This window comes from Vulpes vulpes, chromosome 16 (genome assembly GCF_048418805.1).
Source record: "Vulpes vulpes isolate BD-2025 chromosome 16, VulVul3, whole genome shotgun sequence".
Classification (NCBI taxonomy): Eukaryota; Metazoa; Chordata; class Mammalia; order Carnivora; family Canidae; genus Vulpes; species Vulpes vulpes.
Genome location: NC_132795.1, coordinates 82521669 through 82549367, shown reverse-complemented (window position 1 = coordinate 82549367; position 27699 = coordinate 82521669). Strand labels below are relative to the sequence as shown.

The 27699-nt window shown below is 35.5% G+C and overlaps 1 pseudogene; it reads left to right on the top strand.

The window, feature by feature from the left end:
- Positions 1-238: 238 nt before the first annotated feature.
- On the top strand, positions 239-26107 carry LOC112915397 (heterochromatin protein 1-binding protein 3 pseudogene; annotated as a pseudogene).
- The last annotated feature ends 1592 nt before the right edge of the window (positions 26108-27699 follow it).

The following is a 27699-nucleotide window of genomic DNA, read 5'->3' as shown; positions in this document are numbered from 1 at the left end:
CTCTTAGGTTGATTGGACATGTAATTCAGAAAATATTGTGATTTTTTTCTATGTAAGTTTGCTCTGTCCAACATTACTACTAAATATTGTGTTCAGCCTATTATGTGCAAGACACTTTGTTAGTTTTTAAGGGCTCAACAATAAACAAAATACAGCCTTGCCCTCAGGAAATGTATAGTCTAATGGAAATATCAAAAGGGATGCAGAATCTCACAAAATCAGAATGGTAAGCGCCATCATGAGGTTGAGTGCAAAAGGTTATGGGAACCTAACCAATGGAGGACACATTGCTGTCCCTTACTCATCTCTTTCCTATCCCATCCCCACCAGGATAGGTGAGTTTGATCTCAACATATATGGATCCAATTGCTACTATCTGATGTTAATAAGCTTTTTTCAAATTTTTGCTCAAAAAGTCATAACTCAAAATAGGCATATTTCTTCTGAGTGGAAAGGCCAACTTTAAAACATAGTTTGATCTTTCTTAACTCACCCTATTTTATTCTAGTGTTCCTACTCTAACTATTATGTTCATTTTACCATCAGCCTCTGGAGAAGATATTGACAGAAAGTTTTGGTAAATATCTCTTGTTTAAACAAGATGAATTTTTTTCGTGCTTCTCAAGCTTTAAGTTGACTAAATATCATTGGATCTTGTTATAATGTAGACTCTCATTCAGTAGAGTGTGGTAGAGATTAATGTTCTGCTCCATATTCTGTTGTTGCTGCTGCTGCTACTGGTTCACTTTGTGTTGCAAGCATATTCATACTTGTTATTCACATATCATATTTCAATATGCATTATAATTTTCAGTTGTCCTACAAAAAACCCTACAAGTTTAGAAAAACAAAAAAAAACCCCATATCATCATCAGAATTTTATTGATAGGAAATTGATTATTAAACAAGCTAACAGTTCTGCAGAACACTGTGCAAGTAGCTTCTTGGTTGTGGAGCCAGCAATATAAGAAGCCTTGTGCTCTTTCTGCCATAATAAAAAGCTTTCTCCATTCTGAATGGCAGCTTACATAATTTTAATTCATACTAATTCTACTAATTCATTACTCTTATTTTGCTTTGATTTTGTTCATATTGTTTCTTTTTATCAATTCACATTATGAAAACAATTATAATTAATATTTAAATTCTCAACTAGACTGTCTTTTTAGACATTTCACATCATTAGATTCATTAGAATACTTATTGAAGTTATACTTATGGAAAAGAGAGTTATATTAATTTTTCTTCTGTTATGAATCTTACATTGTTTAAAAGAGAAAAGAAATGTTCTGGGGAATCTTTTTTTTTGTAAAAAGGAGTTTGGGCAAAGTTTGCAGGTGAACATATGTAAGAAGTATAAATGTGCACATTTCTGGAAGAGAATTTGGAAATTTGTATCACCATTGTATGCCTCATATATGAATACTCTTTGACATAGTTATTCCATTTCTAATAATGTATGTCCAAATAAAGTAATCATTTATATACATTAAAATTTAGCTATAAGATGTAACAATATAGTATATAACATACATTTAGAAATAACCAGGGACTTGATAAATCAACCTTAGTAAAGTCAGGCACTGGAATACAGATTATATTGTAGAAAAATAATTTTTAAAACATACTTATATTTTCAATAAACAAAAAGGGTTACAAAGCAATAATTTGGCAAATCAAGTTTGTAAAAAATGTATATACACACTTACCTAGGTGTACATATAGGTTATTTATATAGCAACCAGAAAAAAATAGATTAAAATACGAATAATCTTTACTTTCTTGAGCCATTTTTACTTCCTTATGTCATTTCTAGATGGTCTTTGATAAAACATCTCTTTATCTTAAGGAAGGAAAGAAGGAAGGAAGTAGGGAAGGAAGGAAGGAAGGAAGGACAAGGGATGAAAGGAAGAAAAAGAGAAAAAGAAGTCTAATTTAAGTATAATCCTGTACTTTAGAACTGTTTGTGCGGTAGTTCCACAAGGGTGAGTAAGGGGAAGAAAAAGAAAACTGGTAACACTAGGATCTGATTTTACCCTTAGGGATGTTGTTTTTTTCCTTAAGAAAAGGTAAAGCGGGAAAGAATGTACATGGCTCCTTTCTGAGCCAGACTAAGGGCAATCCAGCTGGGCAGCTGCCAACTAAACCAACCTATAAAAAGTGCTAAAATATAACTTCAGGAAATCTAAAATTTGTTGCCACTTAACTCTGGTCTTCTATGCATGAATTTTCACATAAGATATGAAATATAAAATGTTTGATTCCCCTCCCTAGAGTGGACAATAACAAACAACAATAACCAAACATGCCTTCTCGGAGTTTCCTTTAACCCCATGAAATAAAGGTTAAACCCATTCTCAAAGGAAACATTTTGAATAGAAACTAACTCATGAGCCTGCCTAGGGCCAAGGTGTTTTGGAAAGTCCTGCTTTAGGCTCATATCAATAATCTTGTTTTTGAGTCTAGTAATGTGGCCTCATTAACTAGAAGATGCTCAATTATTTCAGCTAGTGTATTTGGTTTTGACTTTGTAAGAAAAGTTTAAAGAGATCTGAAGGCTTTCAAATAGGAGTTTCATACTAGCCACCCTCCAGTAAAATTAAATAGCCTGCAAATAAAATTAAACAACAGATATATCAAGGACCTCTCCAAATGATACAGAGTTGCCTTTAAATTTATACCTAAGAGTAGTTTTTTAGACCATCTTTGATTTTATTTAACTGGCCTTTTTTTTAGATTTTGTTTATTAAAAAAAAAAGAAATAACACCTACATCTATAACTGCTTTAGGGCTTTGAGCTCCTTCAAAAGCAGAAATCATGTATTTTTTATCTTTGCAATCGTATAGCTTAACTTAGTACATTACACAAAATCAGCACAGAATGCATATTAATCATTGGGATGAATAGATGGATTGATATAGGAACTTATTCCTAAAGGCTTAGATTTTAGGACTTACCTAACTCAGTAAGAAAATAACATGCTGTCATGGTACCTATTTCAAGCAAAGTAAATAAAATTCTAAATGTTGTGACCAGGTTCTAAAGGACATGCCTTAATATAACCTGTAGGATGATTGACCATCTGTAATTCTTGTTTGCTCCAGCCTCCTCACTTGACTTACAAGTCTCCTAGAAAAGGTCTATAAATAAAATCCTCTCCTTCCCTCATTGTCTGCATATCAGGAACAACAACAATAACATGTCCTTTTATTTCGTATGGCACTTGTGATTTATGAAACACTTTCACACATCACTCATTTTATTCTTATAATAATCATATGAAATAAAAACAAGGAAACAAGGGCTGAAAGACGAAGGGAGTGTCAGCCTTTGTAAGTGTTAGAGCCTATCCTTAGACTCACATCTTCTGAATGCAGACCCCACATTCCTCCATATGCCACAGACACATCAGCTCATCACAACTCCCTCCAGCACTCATGGAGTTAAAAGAATGGCTTCTAACCACCAGTCCCACTGCTATGTCTGCATTCCTTATTTTCTGTTAATTACCACACTTGCTGTCAACACTGTATATTTCAGGGAAAGTGACAATTTTACTTCCTCCTTTCAGACATTTGAAAGCTTCCTCTCCAGGAAGACAGCAGGTCTGGAGCGAACTATGGGAAGGACTGTGGCAAGAATTTCTCTCAGAGTTGGCAGCCTGCCCTCCGCTCACTTTGAATGAATTCAAACATGGAAGAGGTAAGATGGGCTGGAGAAATATAACGTATATGAGACTGATGCAAAGTCTTCTACTTGGTGCCCAACAAAGTTGACATTTTGGGGAATTTAACTGGAATATCGCCAGACTAATAAGGTATAGGAAGAATGCCTTTAAATAAAGAGGATTTGTCAGGCAGTTAAAAATGTTATCAGAGAGGATGAAATTGAACAAGAAGCATGAAGGCTTCAAACCGTTCCCACTGCTTAACTGGGGGAGCTGCTCCATTAGCTCAGCTAATTGAACACTCTGTTATCTCACCTGGATTGTCACTGCGGAAGAAGAAGGGGCTGTATTTTTCTCCCTGAAACAGAATCTGAAACTGGGAGAGAGAGACAAGGGACAGGATATATGCTGATTACTTTATTTTGACATTAGATCTGTGCCTAGAATTAGCTGTGCTCAGATATAAATATCCTTTCAGACATATCCATCCACAAGCAATCTATATTATAATTGGCAAAACTGGTCAAGAAGAAATAAGAATAGAGAAAAAAGGAAACTTCACAATTCTCAGAAAGAAATAAAATCTATGTAGTGTTTTATTTGATGATGCAGGCATATAAATTAAGATGAGCAGTCATATACTTAAACATGAATGATGGTATGGTAAAGACAGAATAAAATACTTTCCCTTTTATACATGTGTTTTAGCTTTGTGCTCTTAATTTCCCAGAGTTCTAAAATAAAAGGTATATTCCATGATTTCAATTGAGTTTAAAGACATGAACCTACTTGAGCTAGATATTTGGCCACCTATTAAAAGTATAAAGTCAGATCCATATTTTATAACATATATTAAAATATATTTCAACTTAAATATGTTTTTAAATGAAAAATGCCAAGAATATAGGGTGAGAAGGACTTTTCAGCCAAAATTCAGTCAAAGAAATAACAACAGCAACAAAAAATTAATTAAAAATTTGAGAATATAAAGACTGCAGCTTTTCATCCCACAAAATCATTTAAACATCAACTAAATGACAAATAAAGAACTAAAAGAAATTGCACAAATATTATGAAAGTGTGACTTACTGAAGATCCTCAAAATAATGGGATCCCGGGATGGCTCAGCGGTTTAGCGCCTGCCTTCCACCCTGGGCGTGATCTTGGAGTCCCAGGATCGAGTCCCATGTCAGGCTCCTTGCATGAGGCCTGCTTCTCCCTCTGCCTGTGTCTCTGCCTCTCTCTCTCTCTCTGTGTCTCTCATGAATGCATAAATAAAATCTTTAAAAAAATAAAAAGATTCTCAAAATAAGAATGAAAGCACTAAAACCAAGTAGAAAAATAGATAATTTCATTTAATATTAGTAACAGAAGAATAATAAATGTCCTATAAGTATATGAACAATATTTACTTATTTATTTTTAAAGATTTTATTTATTTATTCATGAGAGACACATACACAGAGACGCAGAGACATAGGCAGAGGGAGAAGCAGGCTCTCTATCAGGAGCCTATGTGGGACTCGATCCTGGGACTCCAGGATCTCTCCCTGAGGTGAAGGCAGACGCTTAACTGCTGAGCCACTCAGGCATCCCTATATGAAAAATATTTAGCCTAGTAGATAAGTAAGTTGAAATACCGTAACATACTTCTTTAAAATGATTTTTAAATACAAAATGAGCAAATATCTTCTTTTTAACTAATCAGTGAAGGGAAAACAATAACTTGAAATGTGCATAGTCAAACTATGCAGGTGAGAAGTGATACTTACATAAATTTTATGAAAAGCAATTAGGCAACAACCACCAAGGATTCTTAAGAACATTTCTATTTTGAGTCTCAATAACCCGACTTGTAGAAATCTATACAAAGGAAATAATCTGAGATGTGCATAAATACTTTTATGTAAGGAGAATTATGGTAACATTATGCAAAATAAAAATATAATAAAAGAATATTTTATTTTTTTATAAAAGAATATTTTAAACAGTTCCATATATGCAATGCATGTAAAGGCAATGTATACATTATATAAATGATAATTTTGTTGCAGATAAGACCAAATATGTGGGATTGATTTTAAAAGTATGTTGCTTACATAAAATGGAATACTATGAGTCATTTAAAATATTTTGGAAATATATTCAATAGCTAAGATCTGCAATGTTTTGTTAAGTAAAAAAAGTAAGCTGCAAGGAAGCATGTATAGTACAAATGCATATCTGTCAAAATAAAATGATAGCTACTATGAACAAGTGGTGGTAATTTTTAATTCTTTTTTTCTAGCTATCTGTATTTTCTGTTATATCAACATGCGTTACTTTTGCAATATGAAAGTTAAGAAGATATAAAGAATTAAATTTCTGGAAAAAGCTTAATAACATAACAAAATGCTTTTTATGTAGTAACTAGGATATGTATGTTCATGCATGTATGTGTGTGTATGTATGATTGGAATAATATATATTCAAAATGGTAGTATATTTTATATATGATCATTCAATGTTTACTTTTCCCCTACAATCAGAATTCTACCTCCATGCTTTCATAAATGAGAAAATAAAGTATTACATGATTCCTTTTGAATATATATATACACCAACACACATAGAAATAATAAAAAAAACCTCCAAAGTTAAAGAAAAAAGAAATGAATATAGACGTAGTGAGAAAGAAAGAAAAAGAAAAGGTAGTGAGAAAATAAGCTCTAATTAGGAACTCAAAATTAGCTGAAATCTAATAGGTAAAATCAGTTCTGATACTGGTTTTCACCACATAGCAAATGCTAAATTTTGATGTACTTGAGCTTTGTTTTGATGCACATGTTTTGAAGGAGAATGAGGGACAAGAGAAAACCTACTCTGTTCAATGTTGACAACCTAATGGGAAACCTCTACAAAATCCTAGCTGAAGAGCTCCATGCACAGTGTAAAAATGAACTTGAAATAAACCTGTTCCAGGACAGAAAAACAAGAAAACTTTTCAGTAGGTTGCCACCCATAAAAACAAGGATAATATATACTTGAGCACAGTGCACATTAGTATGTCAGAATGCAGCTGCTATATTTTGTGTATTATGACCAGGCACTTTTCTAAGAATTTGATCAAGATTTATAATTAACAGTAATCAATCTACCAGGAGGTGTACAATGTATGGTCCAATGATCCAGAAGAAAGTAGTTCCTGGAAATTTCCTTCCAATTCAAATTTTTCGACGTAGATGTAACCTGAATTATAAGAGTGAAATGATATTGACAGATGACTAGAGTTGTGTGCAGGCATTGAAAATTGGTCCAGGACGCAATCATAGTGTATGACCAAAATGCCTCTTAGAATGATGCAAATTTATAGGCTTCCACTCAACCTCACCAAGTTTCAAAAAAGTGGTGACCTTGCACTGGTAGTTGCATCTTTTCAGGCACCTGGTATATAATTGTGCTAAGAGACAAAATCATTCCCTTTCTCAGCCTCTTTGAAGGTACCAATGTCATATGGACTTTCCCTCTCTGTACAACCTTCACTTTCAGCTACCATTTCTCCTTCTCTCCTTTCTACATTGATTTTAACCAAAACTTTTCCATTTTTGGAAGGAATGTTAGGTTCAGCCAGTATGCTTACCCACACAGTAATACCAATCTAGCCATTGCCTTCTCTTTTGCCCACTCTCATCCAAACAGTTGTCTAGGTTTAGAACTAGTAGAATATCCCAACCACTAGACAATACATCTGTGTTTACTGTCAATTCCAACTTTTCCATGTGAAACAAAGGCACAATCTATCCCTTTAGGCCCTTAAAAATTCTGGCATAAAGGTTTAAAGGCATGGTTACGGTTTTTTGTTTCAGGATCATCCCTCCTTCTAGCACCCACAATTGCAACTGTAGTCTCAAGACCATTGCATAAGAAGGGGGAAAAAAAAAGAAAGTAAAGGTGATGTGGAAAAAAATTATATAGTCTTCTCTCATACTCTCTTCCCCAGATTCCCCAGAAAAATAGGGGAACCCTCCTTTTATGGCAAATTGGTCTATATTGGTCTCTCTTGTACTAAGTGTGCAATTGCAAGGCTTATAAGTCAGGGCTTCATGCCTTTGTATCTTCGCACTTAAACAACAAATGTTTCAAGTGGCTGTCCCAGTTTTCTATCAAACTGTTTCTTTGAAGATGATATGCAATATGATGTGTCTATTTGATGTTACAATGCTTTGCACATCATTGAATGCTAAGAACTGTAAAACTGTATTTCTTTACCTGCAAGCAATATATCTCGGTAGTCAAAATTGGTACTGTATCTTCTGTTCCAGTTTTTTTTTTTTAAAGATTTTATTTATTTATTCATGAGAGACACAGAGAGAGAGAGAGAGAGGCAGAGACACAGGCAGAGGGAGAAGAAGGCCCCATGCAGGGAGCCTGATGTGGGACTCGATCCCTGGGACTCCAGGACCATGCCCTGAGCCAAAGGCAGGCGCTAAACCACTGAGCCTCCTAGGGATCCCCAACTTTTTTTTAAAATAGTGTTGTAAGCATTTGCATCAACCATCAGGTATGCAAAACCTAGTCCAGAATGTGTCTATTCCTGTCAGAACCCATTTATGCCATATTAGGGGTACTGGTAATTGCCTGATGTAATCTACTTACCAGTTATGTATGAGGGCCCTGCCCCTGGGGAGTCTGCCCCTAGCCACGTGCAGATTGTCTTTTTCAGTAGCAGACAGGACAGGTCTTGCTGGCATTTTGTGCCTCTGAAAGTGCAAAAGGAATACATCCATCCTTATCTACCACTGCATTGCTGCAGCAGTTCCATTTCCTCTTGTTTCATGAACCTGGCTGACCCCCACCAGCAACTGTACCAGGATGTCCATTTGCTGGTGCCAACTAGCTTTTGATCCTGCAAAAGGGTTCTTCGATGGGCATTAATATATCCTACCTAATGCAACAAATAAATTCCCATAGTGATTTCCCTAAGTCCACGCCTCATTTAGACATTCCTTTAACAGCATAGTTTTCCATTGCTTTTCTTCTTGAACACTTGGCCAGGCCATTGGCCACTGTTCATGAGTTTATATACATCTAAACACCTGGGTTCTTATTGTCATTTAGTTATTCCATCACTACAAGAAAACAGCACACAATTCAGTCCAGAGAGTTGACTTGTTGTTACCTTAACCAATCACAGTTTCTACAGGAATCAGAGTGCAGTAGCATTTCAATCAGGGTGCTTGCAACTATTATCCGTAAGTCAAACAGCTTTCTTTTGATCAGTTGAGATCTGTTCACAGGATACCACTTATATGGCAATATCAGGTACCAACTAAGATGGTCTCAATTCAGCCCTAGAGGAAAAGAAGTTATTCTCCTTGCATTTCCCAGGTAGCGTGTTTCTATATAAACAATTTCCATTATATTATGGAACTCTTTTGGATACTGATTTCCTTCTTAGGGTGTTTTTTTCTGACATTATTAAGGACATTGTAGGTATTTTAGGTTTTAGGATCTATTTTATGATCAGTAATAGGGGTAGTTTTCAGTAATGTCCAATAGCAAGCCAATAATTGTCTCTTAATGGCTTGTACCATACTGCTACATCTAGGGTTTTTTTGGTACAACTCCCAGCTATTGCTGCTGAGAGGCACTCATGGGATTTTGTCATAGTTTCCAGTCTATATAGCTGCAAGTTACAGATACTTTCAGTACTGTATCTGACTGTGGAACATAAAGGCCCCAAAGCATTGACTAAGACACTGCTTTTTAAAATTCCAACCTGTCCTGGTGTTATTCAGACTCCCATCAAATATTGCCTTCCCTCAGGCAGTTGTATGGATAGGAGCTAACAATATTCCTAGCTGTGGAATCTGCATCCTACAAAATCCCAACAGCCTGACAAAGTACTGTTTTTCTTGCTTAGTGTGAGAGGTAGGAAATACAGCAGTTTACTTTTAGTTGCCCATGGAATGTCATGAATGTCTCCTGTATAGGTTATTCCTCACAGTAATTTCACCATTTAAATGTGTCTTTAGATCTTTCCTGGATTTATCAACCAGATTGCATCATGGGTGTCACCGTTACATTAAAGCCTGTCCTGGCATGTTACTCAGTTTATGATATTGTAATATCAAGATAGTGTATTGCCACACTTGTCCCTGCCTTCAGTCCCAATCTCTTCTAATCAAATTGTGACAGTAAGCTGGTGAATTCAATAGCCTCGTGGCAATGTAATAAAGGTAAATTGGGATGCTTCCCACATGGCAGCAACCTGGTTGGCTTTTTTATAAGATGGGAATTGAGCATAAAGCATTTGTAGGATCAATCATTAAGTCCCAATCTTTGTTCCCTTATATTTTTTACACTTTGAAACCATACCAGGGACTGCTAATGCTATAGGAAGTACTACTTTATTCAAGCTTTGATAATCTATCGTTTGTCTTCATGAGTCATCTGCCTTTCTCATGGGTCACACAGGTTAACTATATAGATAATGTGACAAGTATCCATACTTCAAATTCTAACTTTCACTAATTACGGTGATGATTTCTTTTTCTCTACCAGGTATCTAATACTGTTTTCCAATTAACAACTGTGTGTAATATTCCATAAATTTTCATTTAGCATGTCCAATTAATACTAGTTGAAGGACAAACATATACTTTCTCATTTACAATATTAGATAGGAGAAATGATTTCTAATCGGACATAAATATTCATCTCAGTAATACATTCAGGTAAAAGTGACACAACCACATCATATAAAGTCTGCTCATATATTTTAATTTTTATTCAAACTTTTACTTTAATCCCATCAACTATTATATGTCCATATCCTCCCATTATAATTGTGGCCCCTGTTAGGATTTCACCAACAGGTTTTAGAATCACAGTGCACAAGGGTTCTATGTCAAAGAACTCTAGGAAGGTTTCTTTTCCAGCCGAGGGTCAAGCAAAGAAATTGGTCAATCTTCATCTTCTTTAACATACCAGACTATTACTTTCTGGTAGGTCAAAGTCAGGTTTATCATTGTGATCTTTGCCTTCTTTTCTTTTTTTTTTCCTCCAATTTAGGATAAATAGAGCAGATTTATTTAGGGCTTTTCAATTTGGGGGAACAAGGACTAGATCTCATATATCTATCAAATCTCTGAAGACCTTTATTTTGAACTCATCAATGGTCATTTTTTCTTTCCATCCCTTAATAATGATTTAAAGACTTTTAATCTGTTGGGATGAATCTCTTTGTCATTCTCTATTCTCTTGTAAATCATTCCAATCTTTTTAAGAATCTTTAACTCTGGTAGGGAAAGCTGAGACAACAAATCTGATACGGCTTTTTGGATCTGTGCTTGATTTTTACAGCAGGTGACAAGGAGTACCCATGCAAAAAGGGCCTACTTCATCAAAGCATTTACCATGACTTGGTAAAAAAGAGAATTAAATGGATGAACATCTCAATAATCATAAAGCCAATTTAGCATGCCCTGAATAGGAGCATATTAGCCACCTTATCTGGGGAGTTCCACTTATCATTTAAAGAAGGGAAAGAACAACTCCATTTTTCAGGATAAACCAACTTTACAGTGTCTTTTGCTCAGTCCACCAAACTAGCTTTTCCTTGAGGAAAAACTTGTGTGTTTGAATAATGACAGCAGCCAGTTTTGATTGTTCAATAGCAAAATATAAATTCTGCATTAATCCAAACATGCTCCTCCATTCCATTGCTTTAAAAATTGAAGAGGTTGCTTTGAAGTTAGTTACTCTCATAACTTACTTTAGTAAAGGTTCTTCAGAAAGCTGGTTATATTAATCCACAAAATGAGACAACTCTTTCACAATATATTCCCAGTTTCAGTAGTTTCTTGGCTTTGCAAACACATAAACATGCACCTGCTACCTGGACTACCTTCTTGATGACCATAAATCATAGACGTGCTGTCTGTGTTTTCCAGAACATGGTTTCCCAATGGAAAAAGCCCTAAAGCTGGTGGTCATAGCTCAGACAGGCTAAAAATCTGATGCCAAAACCTATTCCAATCCCATCCTTTACTTTCACTTTACCTATTACAGAAAAAAAAATTAACCAAGTGTTGTGTATTGGCTTTCTCACTATATTGTCTTTTTGATATATCCAGTAAGCCAACTCCTCAGGAAATAGATCTATCATTTCTGAATTCCATTGATAGCTTTTACCTATGGTAATGATCACATCACAGCTGCTGCCTCATACTACTATCGGTAGCCATCCAGGTATCAGAGATTTGTCATTCTTACCCGTATCATCCTTCTTTTTCCCAAACAATGTTTTCATCATGTTTCAGTGAGTCAGTGTCATTCTAGTGAATTCCACTTCTCAAGTCAACTGTCTGAAGGGTCCCCAAGACCACCATCATGCCCAATGATTAGCTAGGATGACTCAGAGGGCTCAGAAAAGTTGTCATACTGATGGCTTTCACTATAGTGAAAGCATACAGAGTAAAGTCAAAAAAAGAAAAAAGGAACATGAGCAGATGCCAGGAGAAACCAGTCACAAGCTTCTAGAACTTTACTCTGAGTAGAGTCTCATGGACACATTAAATTCTCCCTGCTAGGACATAGAACAACTAATTAAAAGTGTTACCCACTGAGAAGTTCAAATGAGCCTTGGCATCAAGAGTTTTTATTAGGTATTTGTGTGACCTAATTTAGATACTCAGACTTCAGACCCCCAGATCAAAAATAGACATTCACCATAAATCTGTTGGCTTTAACTGTCTGATCAAAACTGGTATGAAGCTGTTCAAAGCCTCAGGCATACAGTATTCCTTTATCAGGTGGAATATTTCAAGGGCTCATTCCTCATCTCCTAGGTGCTAGCCAAGAGCCAACATGGAAGACATATTTTTCTTGGGAACAAGCCTGTTTTCAGTGGCCCAGGCCTGCTTTCCTACACAATGACCTTGACATCAAGAAGAAGATACAGCATTGCACAGCACCAGCCAGCTAGAGTTCCCCTCAGTGAGAAATGAAAAGCAAGATAAACAACTAGCCTCCTCAGCCTTTCAGGGAGCAGACCATTTCACCCCACTCAGACTGGCCAAGCTAAGATGACAGAGGTGTTTAAGAACAAAGAAAAAAGCAAAGGCCACCCAAACCACCCACACAGGGGGAGTCATTGCAGTTCACAATAACCTGCTCTACAGATCAACCCAGCAACTTTTGCTCCTAAAGAAGAAATGCATGGCCAGCACAGCTGCCATAGACCCCTTGTAAATGTCACCATCTTTTGTTCCACAGGGGTGCACAGTCAAGGATGCCAGTGGCCTGAGTCCCTCCCTGTTTTCCCCATTCATCCACACTGGAGCCCAGGAACTACACTTGCAGCTTGTCCAGGCCTCTGTGGCTGCATGAGTATTAAGACACAAGCCTAGAGTTCCACAGCTGGCCCCCACCACCATATACCCACTCAGGATTAGCCCCTTTAGCTCTACATTCTCCCAGCCTGATGCCAGTCACCAGCCTCCACTGCCATGCCAATGCCTAGAGGGAGGCTATACAACCATGGGAGGGAACACTTGACAGCCAAGACTCCCACAGTTGCTTCTGGGCCTGGATCAGGCACTGTTTTCTATTACTAGCTGGCATCAATATACTCATCTGTAGTTATCCACCCCCCTCCAAGCTATGCACAAATATACAGAAATTAAACAACACATTTCTGGACCACCAATGGGTCAAATAAAAAACTGAAAGGAAACAAAAATAAAAATAAAAATCTTCAAACAGGGGTGCCTGGTTGACTCAGTTGGTGGAAGGTGCAGCTCTTGATCTCAAGGTTCTAAATTAGAGTCCCACACTGGATACAGAGATTACTAAAAAATGAAATCTTTTTTAACAAAATCTTGAAACAAACAAAAGTAAGTTGAAACACAATATACCAAAACTTATGGGATAGAAGAAGAGTAGTTCTAGGAGTTTGTAGTGATAAACCCCTACATTAAGAAAAAAGCAAAAAGCAAAAAGCTCACATCAGATCAGAAATAAATGAAATGGGGACCAAATGCTGTGTGGCAGCATAGATATACAAGGGATCATTAAAAATGGTTGTGAATAAGTATATGCCAAAAAAATGGATAATATAGATGAAATGGACAAATTCCTAGAGACATATGACCTACTGTGATTGAATTATGAAGAAACAGAAAATCTGAACTGACTAATAACAAGTAAGGAGATAGAATCACTAGCCAAAATCCTCCCAACAATGAAGATCCCAGAACCAGATCATTTCACTGGTGAATTCTACCAAATTTTAAAGTAGAATTGATGCCAATCCTCAAACTTTCCCAAAAATTTGAAAAAGAGAGAACACTGTCATGCTCATTTTATGACACTAGAATTACTCTGATACCAACACCATATTAAAAAAAAAAACTAGAAGAAAACTGTAGACCAATATCCCTGATTAATATAAATACAATACTTCTCATCAAAATGTCAGTAAACCAAATTCAACAGCACACTAAAATTGTGATACACAATGATCAACTAAGATTTATTACTAGGGTGCAAGACTGGTTCAACGTATACAAATCATGAATGTGGTACATATTAATAGAATGAAAAATATAAGATCTCTCAATTGACATAGAAAAAGCATTTGATAAAATATGACATTCTCCATCATGAAAACACTCAAAAAATTGGATATAAAAGGAACTTATTTCAACATAATAAAGGTCATATATGCCCTCATCTAATGTCATGCTCAATAATGAGAGGTCAAAAGTTTTTCCTCTAAAATCAGAAACAAGACAAGGATGCCCATTTTCACCACTCCTATTCAGCATAGTACTGGAAGTCCTAGCCAGAAATAATCAGGCAAGAAAAAGAAATACAAGAAATCTAAATTGGAAAGGAAAAAAATAAAATTATTTCTGTTTGTAGATTATATGACCTTACATGCAAAAAATCCCAAAGGCACCACCAAAAACTGTTAGAACTAGTCCATGAATTCAAATTTTTAGAATACAAAATGAATATGTAGAAATCAGTTATGTTTCTATACAATAAACAATGCAATGCCTGAAAAAATATAGAACACGATCCAATTTATAATAACATCAAAAATAAAATATTTAGAAATAAATTTAACAAAAGAGGGGAAAGATCTGTACACTAAAAGTATAAGACACTGATGGAATAAATTAGAAAGGCCAAACAAATGGAAAGATACCTTATGTTCATGGATCAGTAGAATTAATATTGTTAAAATGTTTATACTACCCAAGCCATCCTTGCATTCAATGCAATTCATACTGAACTCCAATGGTATTTTCAGAATAATAGAAAAAATAAAACCAATCCTAAAGTTCGTATGGCATAACAAAAGATTGTGAAGAGTCAAAGCAATCTTGAGAAAGAAGAATAAAGTTGTAGGCATCACATTTCATCATTTTAAACTGTACTACAAAGCTATAGTAATCAAATCAGTATGGCACTGGCATAAAAATAAACACATAGACCAATGGGAAAACATAAATCCTTGCATATATGGGCAACTAATGTTTGACAAGATACTCAATGGAGAAAGGATAGTCTTTTTAATAAATGCTGCTGGGAAGATTGAATAGCCACATGAAGAACAATTAAATTAGAGCCCTACTATATATCAGTCACACACACAAAAAAAAAAAAAAAAGAAAAAGAAAAAACACTCAAAATGGATTAAAGACTCAAACATAGAGCTGAAACTATAAAAATCCTAGAAGAAAGCACAGGGAAGAAAATCCTTGACATTAATTTTAATAGTCACATCCTGGATATGACACCAAAAGCAAAGGTTAATAAGTAGAATTACATCTAACTGAAAAGTTTCTGTACAGGAAAGGAAGCAATCAACACAATTAAAAGGCAATCTATAGAATGGGACAAAATATTTGCAAATCATATATCAGATAAGGGGTTAATATCCAAAATACGCGAAAAACACACAACTCAATTGTAAAAACAAAACAAACAAAAAAAACCTGATTACAAAAATGGTCAAAGGAACTGAAGAAACATTTTTCCAAAGAATATATGGAACATTGTTGTGTTTATATTCCAGATTATCACAAGAAATGTAACAGAGTTGCTAAAAGATATAAATACTCAAATCGGCACTTTAAATGATCCCTCCCTCTCCTTTAATAATTGGTTAAACTCCTGGACTGGAGGAGGATTTTAGTCAAATATCAAAGGTCTTTTTGTTGGGCTTCCTTTTTCTCATAATAATGCTAATCTTATTTTGTTTGTCTTTTCTGGTGTCTAACTGCCTAGTGCTGAGACTCCTTCACTGCCATAACTTCAAGCCAACAAATGATCCCTTCTACTCATGGAGATTCATATATGTTGTCTAACTGAGATTCAGCTGCCTCTGCCTTTCATAACTCCTATGTCTCCAACTGCCCAGTGTTGACCTATAGGAATAGCTCTATGCTCTTATTCAGCAGGAAGAAATTACAGAAGATAAGACCTTTCACTCTCAGCAACCTTAAAGATTTAAGGGTCTAAATTGTTCCCGAAGGAAGTGAGGAGAACAAAGGCAAGGAAAACCAGTCAAAATTAAATCTCTTTACAACTTGCAGCCTGCTGATAAATCCCTGAGATATGCAGAGTGTGACATTCCTCAAGGAACTCATGGCTGACTTACTCTTGATATTTCATTAAAGACTAAGAGCAACCTTATCTTAACAATAGGTAGCCCTTCAAGGTTTTAGAGACTTTGCTTTTAATAGGAACAGATTCCTGAGAGACTTACGTTATTCTTAACTCCCATTAACTCTAAAGTATAAGATCAGTTACTCCTCACAATCCCAGTGCAGCTCTTTCTGCCCACAGGCACTGTCTCTGTGCTATAATAAAAGAACCTTTCTGCACTGAGAAGAAAAACAAAACAAGGAAGACAGGCAAATGACAATAGCTACATGAAAATATGCTTGACATTAATAATCTTCAGGGAAATACAAATCAAAACCACAATGAGATATCACCTCACACCTGTTAGAATAGCTCATTAAAAGGACAAAAGATAGTAGGTACTAGCAAGGATGTGGAGAAAAAGGAATGCTTGTGCACTGTTGGTGGGAATATAAATCAGTACTGCCAGTATAGAGAATAGTACGGCAGCTCCTTAAAAAATTAATAATAGAACTACTTTATGATCCAGCAATGATATACCTTTGGGTATGTATCTAAAGAAAATGAGAATAGGATATTGAAGAGATATTTTACACTTTTATGTTGTTTGTTGCATTATTCACCATAGCCAAGACACAGAAACAACCTAAATACCTGTCAAGAGTTGAATGGAGAAAAAAAAAAAAGAGAGACAAAGGAGAAAGAAAATGTGTATTATATATATACATGTATATATATCACATGTATCACATGTATAAAATGTGATATATATATTTGTATATACACACACATATATATCACATGTACGAGTATGTGTTATAGATTCACAGATATGTGATATATTTAACATATATGTTACTGACACATGTCTGAATATGTATCATACACATTATGTAATATGAATATATACTATTGCATATATATGAATATTATTTAGTCATAAAAAAAGAAGGAAATCCCCCATTTGCAAAAGCATGGATGGACATTGAGACTATTATGCAAAATAAGTCAGACAAATATTGTATGGTATCACTTAAATATGGTATCTTAAATTCTAGACTCACAGAAACAGAGAGTAGAATGCTGGTCAGCCAAAAGTAAGGGATAATAAATAGGGAGGTATTGGTCATAATAAAAATTTCCAGTTACAGGATGAATAATAGGGAGGTATTGGTCCCTAATACCTAATACCTAATACAGGATGAATAAATAGGGAGGTATTGGTCATAATAAAAATTTCCAGTTACAGGATGAATATGTTCTGGAGATCTAATATAGCGGTGATTATAATTAATAATACTTTACCATATACTTGTAAGTGTTGATAGAATACATCTTAAATATTCTTACCACACACACACACAGATGGTAATTATGTGATAGGATGGAGGTGTTAGCTAACACTACGGTGGTAATTAACAAAATATAAGTGCACAAAATCAATACATTTTACATTTTAAACTTACAATGTTATATGCCAATTACATTTCAATAAAACTGAAAAAAAGTAATCAAATTAAAACAAGATATAAAACTATAATATTAGAAAACTACAGGTCAATATCACTCACACATTTAGATGCAGAAATCCTATATACGTTAATAGAAAACTAAATTCAGTGATCAACAAAGCCATAATATATAATGACCAAGTTAGTTTTGTCTTGGAATGGTAATAAGACAGTATATTTTTTAAGTAAAAGAGAAAAATCAAACGAAAATATCAATAGATGCAGAAAAGGCACTAAAAATATTTTAAAAGGAATACTTGCAAAATTTGCATCACTCTGTAAATACATGAAAATTTTCCTAATCTAAGAATGGATGGCTCAATAAAACCTAAAGTAGATATAATTTTTAATATGGTAGTATTAATTATTCTCTTTTAATTACGAAAATAAACAAGATATTCACTCTTATCCTTGGACTTAATATTGTAAGAAATAAAACATAATGAAGAATGACTAGAGAATAAATAAAAAAATCGTTTTAGTCACAGATAATAATTATCTATGCAGAAACCCAAAAGAATAATAACAAAGTTAACAAATTTTCTAGATATCAAAATCTAAATACAAAGTTAAATATTTATTGACAAAATATATAATTTAAAAAAGATACGAGTTCTAATAGCAAGCAAATAAAAAGATCACAAAGATATAAGAATGTTAAAGAGAAAATTTTAAATCCTATATATAAATACTTTAAAAATTCTGAAATAAATGGTGATGTCATCAATCTTTATTGGTAAAAATGTATCGTATATTTATTTATTTATTTTTAAATGTCTTATTTATTTATTCATGCGAGACACAGAGAGAGAGAGAGAGAGAGAAAGAGGGAGAGAGAGAGGCAGAGATACAGGCAGAAGGAGGAGCAGGCTCCATGCAGGGAACCCGATGTGGGACTCAATCCTGGGACTCCAGGATCACGCCCTGAGCTGAAGGCAGACACTCAACTGCTGAGCGACCCAGGCATCCCTGTAAAGCATATTTAATTATCTGTTTTCTCTAACTTGATTCATATCATTTAATGTGATCAAAATCTCAGAAGTATAATTTTAAGGCACTTTACAATTTTTATTGCCTTACTAGATACCAATACTTTTTCTAAAGCTATAGTAATTAGAATAGTTTGGTAATACCTCAGTAAAAATGAAAAGAATCATGGTATAGAATGGAGAATCAGTTACACATTCACATGAACATAGAAACTTGGCCTATGACAGAACTGATATATCTTAGTTGGTAAAAGAGAAGCTATACAATAAATAATATTGGGAATATTATCCCTACTTGATTATGCAATCAAAATCAATTTCAATTTGCTAAAAGATCTAAATGTGAGTCATTAAATAACAAAAGTTTCTGGAAATAATTTAAGTGCATGCATCCATCATGATCTCCAGGAAAACAGAGGCAGTGGATGAAAGAGAGAGAGAGAGAGAGAGATTAATTTTAAGTAACTGGCTCCAGTTATTGTGGGAACTGGCAAGTCTGAAATTGAGAGCAGTTCAGCAGGCTGGAAATTCATGTAGGAATTAAAGCTGCAGTCTTGAGTAAGAGTATTTTCTTCTCCAGAAAACCCTAGTTTTCAATTTTCTTTCTTTCTTTTTTTTTTTAAATTAATTTTTATTGCTGTTCAATTTACCAACATACAGAAAAACACCCAGTGCTCATCCCGTCAAGTGTCCGCCTCAGTGCCCGTCACCCATACCCCTCCAACACCCGCCCTCCTCCCCTTCCACCACCCCCAGTTCGTTTCCCAGAGTTAGGAGTCTTTATGTTCTGTCTCCCTTCCTGATATTTCCCAACATTTCTCTTCCCTTCCTTTATATTCCCTTTCACTATTATTTATATTCCCCAAATGAATGAGAACATACACTGTTTGTCCTTCTCTGATTGACTTACTTCACTCAGCATAATACCCTCCAGTTCCATCCACGTTGAAGCAAATGGTGGGTATTTGTCGTTTCTAATTGCTGAGTAATATTCCATTGTATACATAAACCACATCTTCTTTATCCATTCATCTTTCGATGGACACCGAGGCTCCTTCCACAGTTTGGCTATTGTGGCCATTGCTGCTAGAAACATTGGGCTGCAGGTGTCCCGACGTTTCATTGTATCTGAATCTTTGGGGTAAATCCCCAACAGTGCAATTGCTGGGTTGTAGGGCAGGTCTGTTTTTAACTCTTTGAGGAACCTCCACACAGTTTTACAGAGTGGCTGCACCAGTTCACATTCCCACCAACAGTGTAAGAGGGTTCCCCTTTCTCCTCATCCTCTGGAACATTTGTTGTTTCCTGCCTTGTTAGTTTTCCCCATTCTCACTGGTGTGAGGTGGTATCTCATTGTGGTTTTACTTTTTTTTTTTTTTTAATTTTTATTTATTTATTTATTTATCATAGTCACACAGAGAGAGAGAGAGAGGCAGAGACACAGGCAGAGGGAGAAGCAGGCTCCATGCACCAGGAGCCTGACGTGGGATTCGATCCCGGGTCTCCAGGATCGCGCCCTGGGCCAAAGGCAGGCGCCCAACTGCTGCGCCACCCAGGGATCCCTCTCATTGTGGTTTTGATTTGTATTTCCCTGATGGCAAGTGATGCAGAGCATTTTCTCATGTGCATGTTGGCCATGTCCATGTCTTCCTCTGTGAGATTTCTCTTCATGTCTTTTGCCCATTTCATGATTGGATTGTTTGTTTCTTTGGTGTTGAGTTTAATAAGTTCTTTATAGATTTTGGAAACTAGCCCTTTATCTGATATGTCGTTTGCAAATATCTTCTCCCATTCTGTACGTTGTCCTTTAGTTTTGTTGTTGCATCCTTTGCTGTGCAAAAGCTTCTTATCTTGATGAAGTCCCAATAGTTCATTTTTGCTTTTGTTTCTTTTGCCTTTGTGGATGTATCTTGCAAGAAGTTACTGTGGCCGAGTTCAAAAAGGGTGTTGCCTGTGTTCTCTTTTATGATTTTGATGGACTCTTGTCTCACATTTAGATCTCTCATCCATTTTGAGTTTATCTTTGTGTATGGTGAAAGAGAGTGGTCCAGTTTCATTCTTCTGCATGTGGATGTCCAATTTTCCCAGCACCTTTATTGAAGAGACTGTCTTTCTTCCAATGGATAGTCTTTCCTCCTTTATCGAATATTAGATGACCATACATTTCAGGGTCCACTTCTGGGTTCTCTATTCTGTTCCATTGATCTATGTGTCTGTTTTTGTGCCAGTAGCACACTGTCTTGATGACCACAGCTTTGTAGTACAACCTGAAATCTGGCATTGTGATGCCCCCAGCTATGGTTTTCTTTTTTAAAATTCCCCTGGCTATTCGGGGTCTTTTCTGATTCCACACAAATCTTAAAATAATTTGTTCTAACTCTCTGAAGAAAGTCCATGGTATTTTGATAGGGATTGCATTAAACGTGTAAATTGCCCTGGGTAACATTGACATTTTTACAATATTAATTCTGCCAATCCATGAGCATGGAATATTTTTCCATCTCTTTGTGTCTTCCTCAATTTCTTTCAGAAGTGTTCTATAGTTTTTAGGGTATAGATCCTTTACCTCTTTGGTTAGGTTTATTCCTAGGTATCTTATGCTTTTGGGTGCAATTGTAAATGGGATTGACTGGTTGAAGCCCACTTACATTATCAAGGGCAACCTCCATTACTTAAATTGAACTGAATATAGATCTCAGCCATATGTAGAATATATCTTCACAGCAACACTTAGATTAGTGTTTAATTAAATAACTGGGTTCTGTAGCCTGGCCAAGTTAACACATAATGAAACTAGCGTAGAACTTATTTGAGAGATTTGAGAATTAAGAAGAAATTTGGGGCATCTCTGTGGCTCAGTCAGTTAAGCATCTGCCTTTGGCTCAGATCATGATCCTGGGGACCTGGGACTGAACCCTGCATTGGACTTCCTGCTCAGTGGGGAATCTGCTTCTCCCTCTCCCTCTGCCTGCTGCTCACCTTGCTTGTGCTCTCTTTCTTTCTCTCGGTCAAATAAATAAAATCTTTAAAAAAATAAAGAAGAAGGTTTAGAACAAGACACAAAATAAGACACAAGAAACATAATAAAAGTTAAGATTAACAAACTTGACTACTAAAAATCAAGAATTTCAAGTCATCCATATACACATAAGGAAAGTAAAAATATATTGCAACATATATGACTAACATGTTTTGGATCAAAAGTATAAAAAGAACTTCTGCAAATCAATAGGACAAGAACAAAAGTATATGTACAGGAAATTATGAACAGATCAAAAATAAATCAAACACACAGAAGAAAAAAAACAAGTAACTAATAAACATGTAGAAAGTTATTAAACCTCACTAGTAATCAGGAAAATACACATTAAAGTTTTCAAATAGACAGTCTTTAATATCTACTGTGTGGGTAAAATTGAATTGTCTGATTATACCAAATTCAAAATGATGTAGATCAAAACCTGTTATAGTATGCTGGGGGAGTGGAGCCACTATGAAGAGCAATTTGTCATATTTAGTCAACTGAAATGTGTTAACTCAGAAATTTTAGTCCTAGTGATCCACAAATTTTACTCTTTTGATGTACACCAGAGAGAACTCTTTCCTCTATGCACCAGAAGACACCTCCAAGAATTTTCAGAGCAAGATTATTTTGTAATAGGAAAGAAAAACAGAAAATAACCCAAATGTCCAAGAACAGAAGCTTGGACTATAGATAGTTGTATATTCATAGACTAGAATATTCTACTTTGACATTGAACAACCTATGGAAACACACATGGATGAACCTTATAAACTCACTATCAATAATTTTTAAAAGCAATTTTCAGAACAACACACAATTTTATGTGACACTCATAAGCATGCAAAGCTGAACATAACATTTTAAAGATGAGCAAAAGAAATACATAAATACAATTGAGGATATAATCATTGATGGGTCGAAAAAGGATCAGATTGCAAGAGGAAAAATCAAGGAGTTTCAAGTATATTGATAATGCTTAATTTCTCAAACTGAGCAGTAATATACTACTACTGGTTTTATTTGTTGTTGTTTTAAACTACATGTGTTATAAATATTATTTAGTATATATTTAATTTTAAAACAAATTTTTATTTCTGGAATCCTTCAAATTTGTAAGGTTAATAACTTTATGGCTTAAAAGACAATGTTAATTCTCACCCACCAGTATCCTTTCCAAAAAGCCGTATCAGTGACTATAAATATAAGCTTTTAAGAAAATATGTAAATTAAGAGGCTTTTAAATTGCTCAAGATCATCTCTCTTTTGAGTTCTTCTACTTCTTCACTTTCTAACTCCTACATACAGCTCATTTTTACTTGATCAAGTGGAAATTATTCTGAGAGTCCATACTTTATAAGTTTACCCCTACTTTATATTTTAAGAGGGTCCTTGTCCTACAGGTTGGGTAGTTCTTTATTAAGCAGGTTTAGTATTGTGTGGTTTTCTGCTTAATATTTGACAATAAAATGAAGAATTCTTTAAATTTAGACCCTTCCAATTTGGCCATTGAAAATGTCATGTAATATCATTACTACTGAGATCTATATTATTCTCCTAAGAACACTCTATTGAAAGTTATGGTACATTTTGAAAGCCCTCATCCCTTTTAGGTTATATTTTGATGCTAAAAATCCCTGTATAACTAAAAGGAAAGCTTTGAAGATCAATATACGACAAAATGTTTTTTGTTTTGTTTTGTTTCCCTTCATTTCTTCTTATTTCTTTGACCTTTAGAAGATTTGCAATGGTGAATTTAGTTTTCAAAAAATGATTAAATACTCACAAGGTACTTCTGCTGCTGTTGTTTTTGGCCAGATCAATCTGAGATGTTTTATATTTGGGTTGACAAATACATAGCCTTTAGAACTGTTTTCCCCATACAAATAGTGTCAGGCTTTCAGCTAGTAAGGTATCAGGGCTAGGATAAATAAAAATTTTCTCCATAAATGAACAAATAAAAGAATATTTTAAAAGAGAATGTCAACAAGTTTCTGTTTTGAAGAACTATGGGAAAAAAAATAAAGATCAATACAGGCATACCTCAGGTTCAGTTCCAGGCCACTTCAAAAGTGAATATTGCAATAAAGTCTAATAAAATTTTTGGTTTCCCAATGTATATAAAAGTTATAGTCTATTATTGTGCAATAGCATCATATCTAAAGAATAATACTTTAATTGAATATTTTAATTTAAAAACATATGCTATTACTAAAAAATGCTAACTATCATCTGAGCTTTCAGGAAATGGTAATCTTTTTGCTAGTGGAGAGTGTTGGCTCAATGCTGATGGCTGCTAACTAATTGGAATGATGGTCGCTAAAGAAATGGTTGCTGGACGCCTGTGGCAATTTTTTAAAAGAAGACAACAATGAAGTTTGCTATATTGATGACTCTTTCACTTAAACACTTACAGGCTATTGTAGGGTTTTTAACTGGCCTAATTTCAATAGAATATATCTTTAAAAATAGATAAAAGGGGCCATCTCTATGCTTTATTCATAGGTTAGCCATGTATAAATATTATGTCCTATTTTTTCCTTCCTAGCTTTAAAAATAAGTCCATTTAAACCACAGAAAGGCATTTATATTATTATTCTTTGGGAGACAGAGGAAAGGGTAAATTAATTAAAGAATTACATTTGCAAGAGCTCCATGGCTAGAGGACACTGGAGGTGATGATGAGCAATGCAGATACCTGGAAGGGGGTAGCGCAAAGAAGGTAGAAGATTGCACCATGCCCTTTCATCCAGCTGTGAATTCTATGTGGGGAACTCCTCCCAAAAGCAAGGTTGCTGAAGAGGAGGAAGAAAAGCCAGAACCAGATACAAGCTCAGAGGAATCTGTCTTTACTATAGAAGAACAAGAGAATGAAACTCCACCTGCTACATCTAGTGAAACAGAGCAACCAAAGGAAGAACCTGAGAAGGAAGAGAGGGAAGAGAAGAAGTCTTTAGAGGAAACCAAAAAGGATGAAAAAGATCAGTCTAAAGAAAAGGAGAAGAAAGTGAAAAATACAATATCTTCCTGGGCTACCCTGTCAGACAGATAGCCAGGGCTCAGAAACAAATACCAATGGCTTCCTCCCACCATCCCAAGATGGATGAAATCCTAACTGGGGCCATTAAGACATGCTTCCAGAAGAGTGGTGCATCAGTGGTTGCTATTTTGAAAATATATTAGCCATAAGTATCCTTCTCTGGAGCTGGAGGCAAGGGGCTAGCTACCTCCTTAAATAAGCACTGAAAAGAGAATTAAAGAGAGATAGCATCAAACAGGTAAAAGGAAAAGGTGCTTCTAGGCATTTTATTGTGGTCCAGAAATCAAGACAAACACCTCAGAAATCCAGAAACAGAAAGAACAGAAGTTCTGCAGCAGATCCTGAACCACAAGTAAAGTTGGAGGATATCCTCCCATTGGCCTTTACTTGCTTTTGTGACCCTAAAGAAGGTTCCTACCGTCTCATCAGGAAATACGTGTCTCAGTGTTACCCTAAACTTAGAGTGGCCATCAGGCCTCAGCAGTTGAAGAATGCTCTTCAGAGAGCAGTAGAGAGAGGGCAGTTAGAACAAATAACTGGCAAAGGTGCTTATGGGACATTCCAGCTGAAGAAATCAGAGGAGAAACCCTTGCTTGGTAGAAGCCTGATGGAGTATGCAATCTTCTCTGCCGTTGTTGCCATGAATGAGCCAAAGACCTGCTGCACTACTGTTCTGAAGAAGTGTGTCATGGAGAACCACCCAGGGATCAATTCTAACTATCAAATGCATTTGTTGAAGAAAACTCTGCAGAAATGTAAAAAGAATGGGTGGATGGAACAGATCTCTGGCAAAGGATACAGTGGCAATAGGATTTTTCTATTATCCCAGCCTAGGAGTTCTATTTCCAAAGAAAGAGCTAGATGACTCAGGAGATGAGTATGAGGAGGAGGATGACTCCTCAGAAGAAGACTCTGACATTGAAGAGCCTCCACCCGAGAGGAAGTTGTAGAAGAAAACCCTGGCAAATCATTGGTGAAGGCTGATCCATGAAGCAGAGGGTCCAAGCCTGCACCTAAAGTCCCAGCTTGCCCAGCAGGGGAAAGCTAGGCCCCTGCCCAAGAAAGCCCATCCCAAGGCCAAAACTCCTGGCAAGAAAGTCAGACCCTCATCCTCAGTCATCAAGAAACCTAGTGGTGGCTCTTCAAAGAAGCCTGCAGCCAGTGTGACAAAAGAAGTGAAATTGCCGGGCAAAGGCAAAGCCACCATGATGAAATCTTTCAAATCAAAAAAGTAAATTTTATAGGAAAAAAAATGGTATTATGGCAAAATTCAGATTCTTATTTTCTAAGGTCAGTGTGCATTTGTTATAGTTTGAAGCTTTTAAAATTATTATTTTCCTTCCGTATGAACATTGTGGGGAGAGAATATAAATAAGCCAATGTAGGCATTTGTTAGCTTTGGTGCTGGCCTTGGTGCCTGCCCCTTTCCTCAGTTATTTTTAATTTCTGCGATAACTCTGGATTTTCCTGAACTGTATAATCTACACTTGTTATTTTTTCTCCCTCCACGCCAACCCTCTTTTTTATGACCAGCACTTGCTTTTTTTTTTTTTTTTTTCCTTCCAGCTTTACCTAAACAGTTGCAAAGATTTTTATATCTGTAGAAAGCATCAAGAATAGGATTCTGGTCAGTTGCCGGAAGTAAACAAGAGTATATATAGCACTGACTGAATTGTAAAGCCTTCTGCCTGGAGACTTCAGTTATAGCTATATAGTAATTAATCTTATTTATAAAACCACTCCACTAACCCTTTCTCTCCAACTATACAAATACAGAGACATCTTAGCTTTGGGAATAAGCCAAAAAATCTCTATCGTTCATTAGGCTCTGAAGACCTGTGACTCCTTTGGGCCACTTTCACGTTGGTCAATTTCCAGGTATTTTTCACTGGCCCAGGGCATTGTGTTCCCTCAACTGCGAGTACAAATTCCCTCCACCACTTGATTTTTGACTGAAGGGGAAAAACAGGAATATATTGAATTTGTGATACCCGGTGACACCTGTGTTACCAAAAACCAAAACATCTAAAATCTTCTTGATCAAATGTTAAAAAAAAATTACATTTGCAAAGCCTACAATGAGTTTATGTTTTCCATACTGTCCATTAGCAAATTACTAAACATCATAATTAAAAACCTTTTGGCACATTTTAAAACATGATAACATTATTGTTGTACATGAAATGAATTAATGAATTGCAGATTAACATATGAAAACCAAAAGATACAATTACTACAACATAAGTAAGTTGTCCAAAGGTCAAAGCCATCACATAGTCACGCAATGATCCTAAAATTCAGTTTATAAACATTTTTCTGAGATTTTAAAAATAGATGAAAACATTAGGTCAGCACATTTACATTCCATTTATGATAAAAATAAAATATATGATCAACATTCCTGAAAAGCTTGGAAAAAAATTTCAGAAGTAGGCAGAATCATGGCCCTTCAAAGGTATCCATGTCCTAATTACTGGAACATGTGAATATGCTACTTCACATGTCAAAAATGACTTTGCAGCTTGGATTAACCTAAGCATTTTGGGATTGAGAGATTATTCTAAATTTTCTAGGTGGGTCCAGCATTGTCACAAAGGCCCATATAAGTGAAAGGGGCGGGGTAGGCAAGTCAGAGAAGGAAATATAACAACAGAAGCAGAGGTTAGATAAAAAGAAAGACAGAAATAACTATCTGACAATACTAGCTAACTTGAAGATGGAAGATGGGGCCATGAGGCAAGGAATGAAGATGGCCTCAAGTAACTGGAAAAAACAAGGGGAAAGAATTCTTCTTCAGAGGCTCCAGAAGAAATGCAGCCAACCCAAC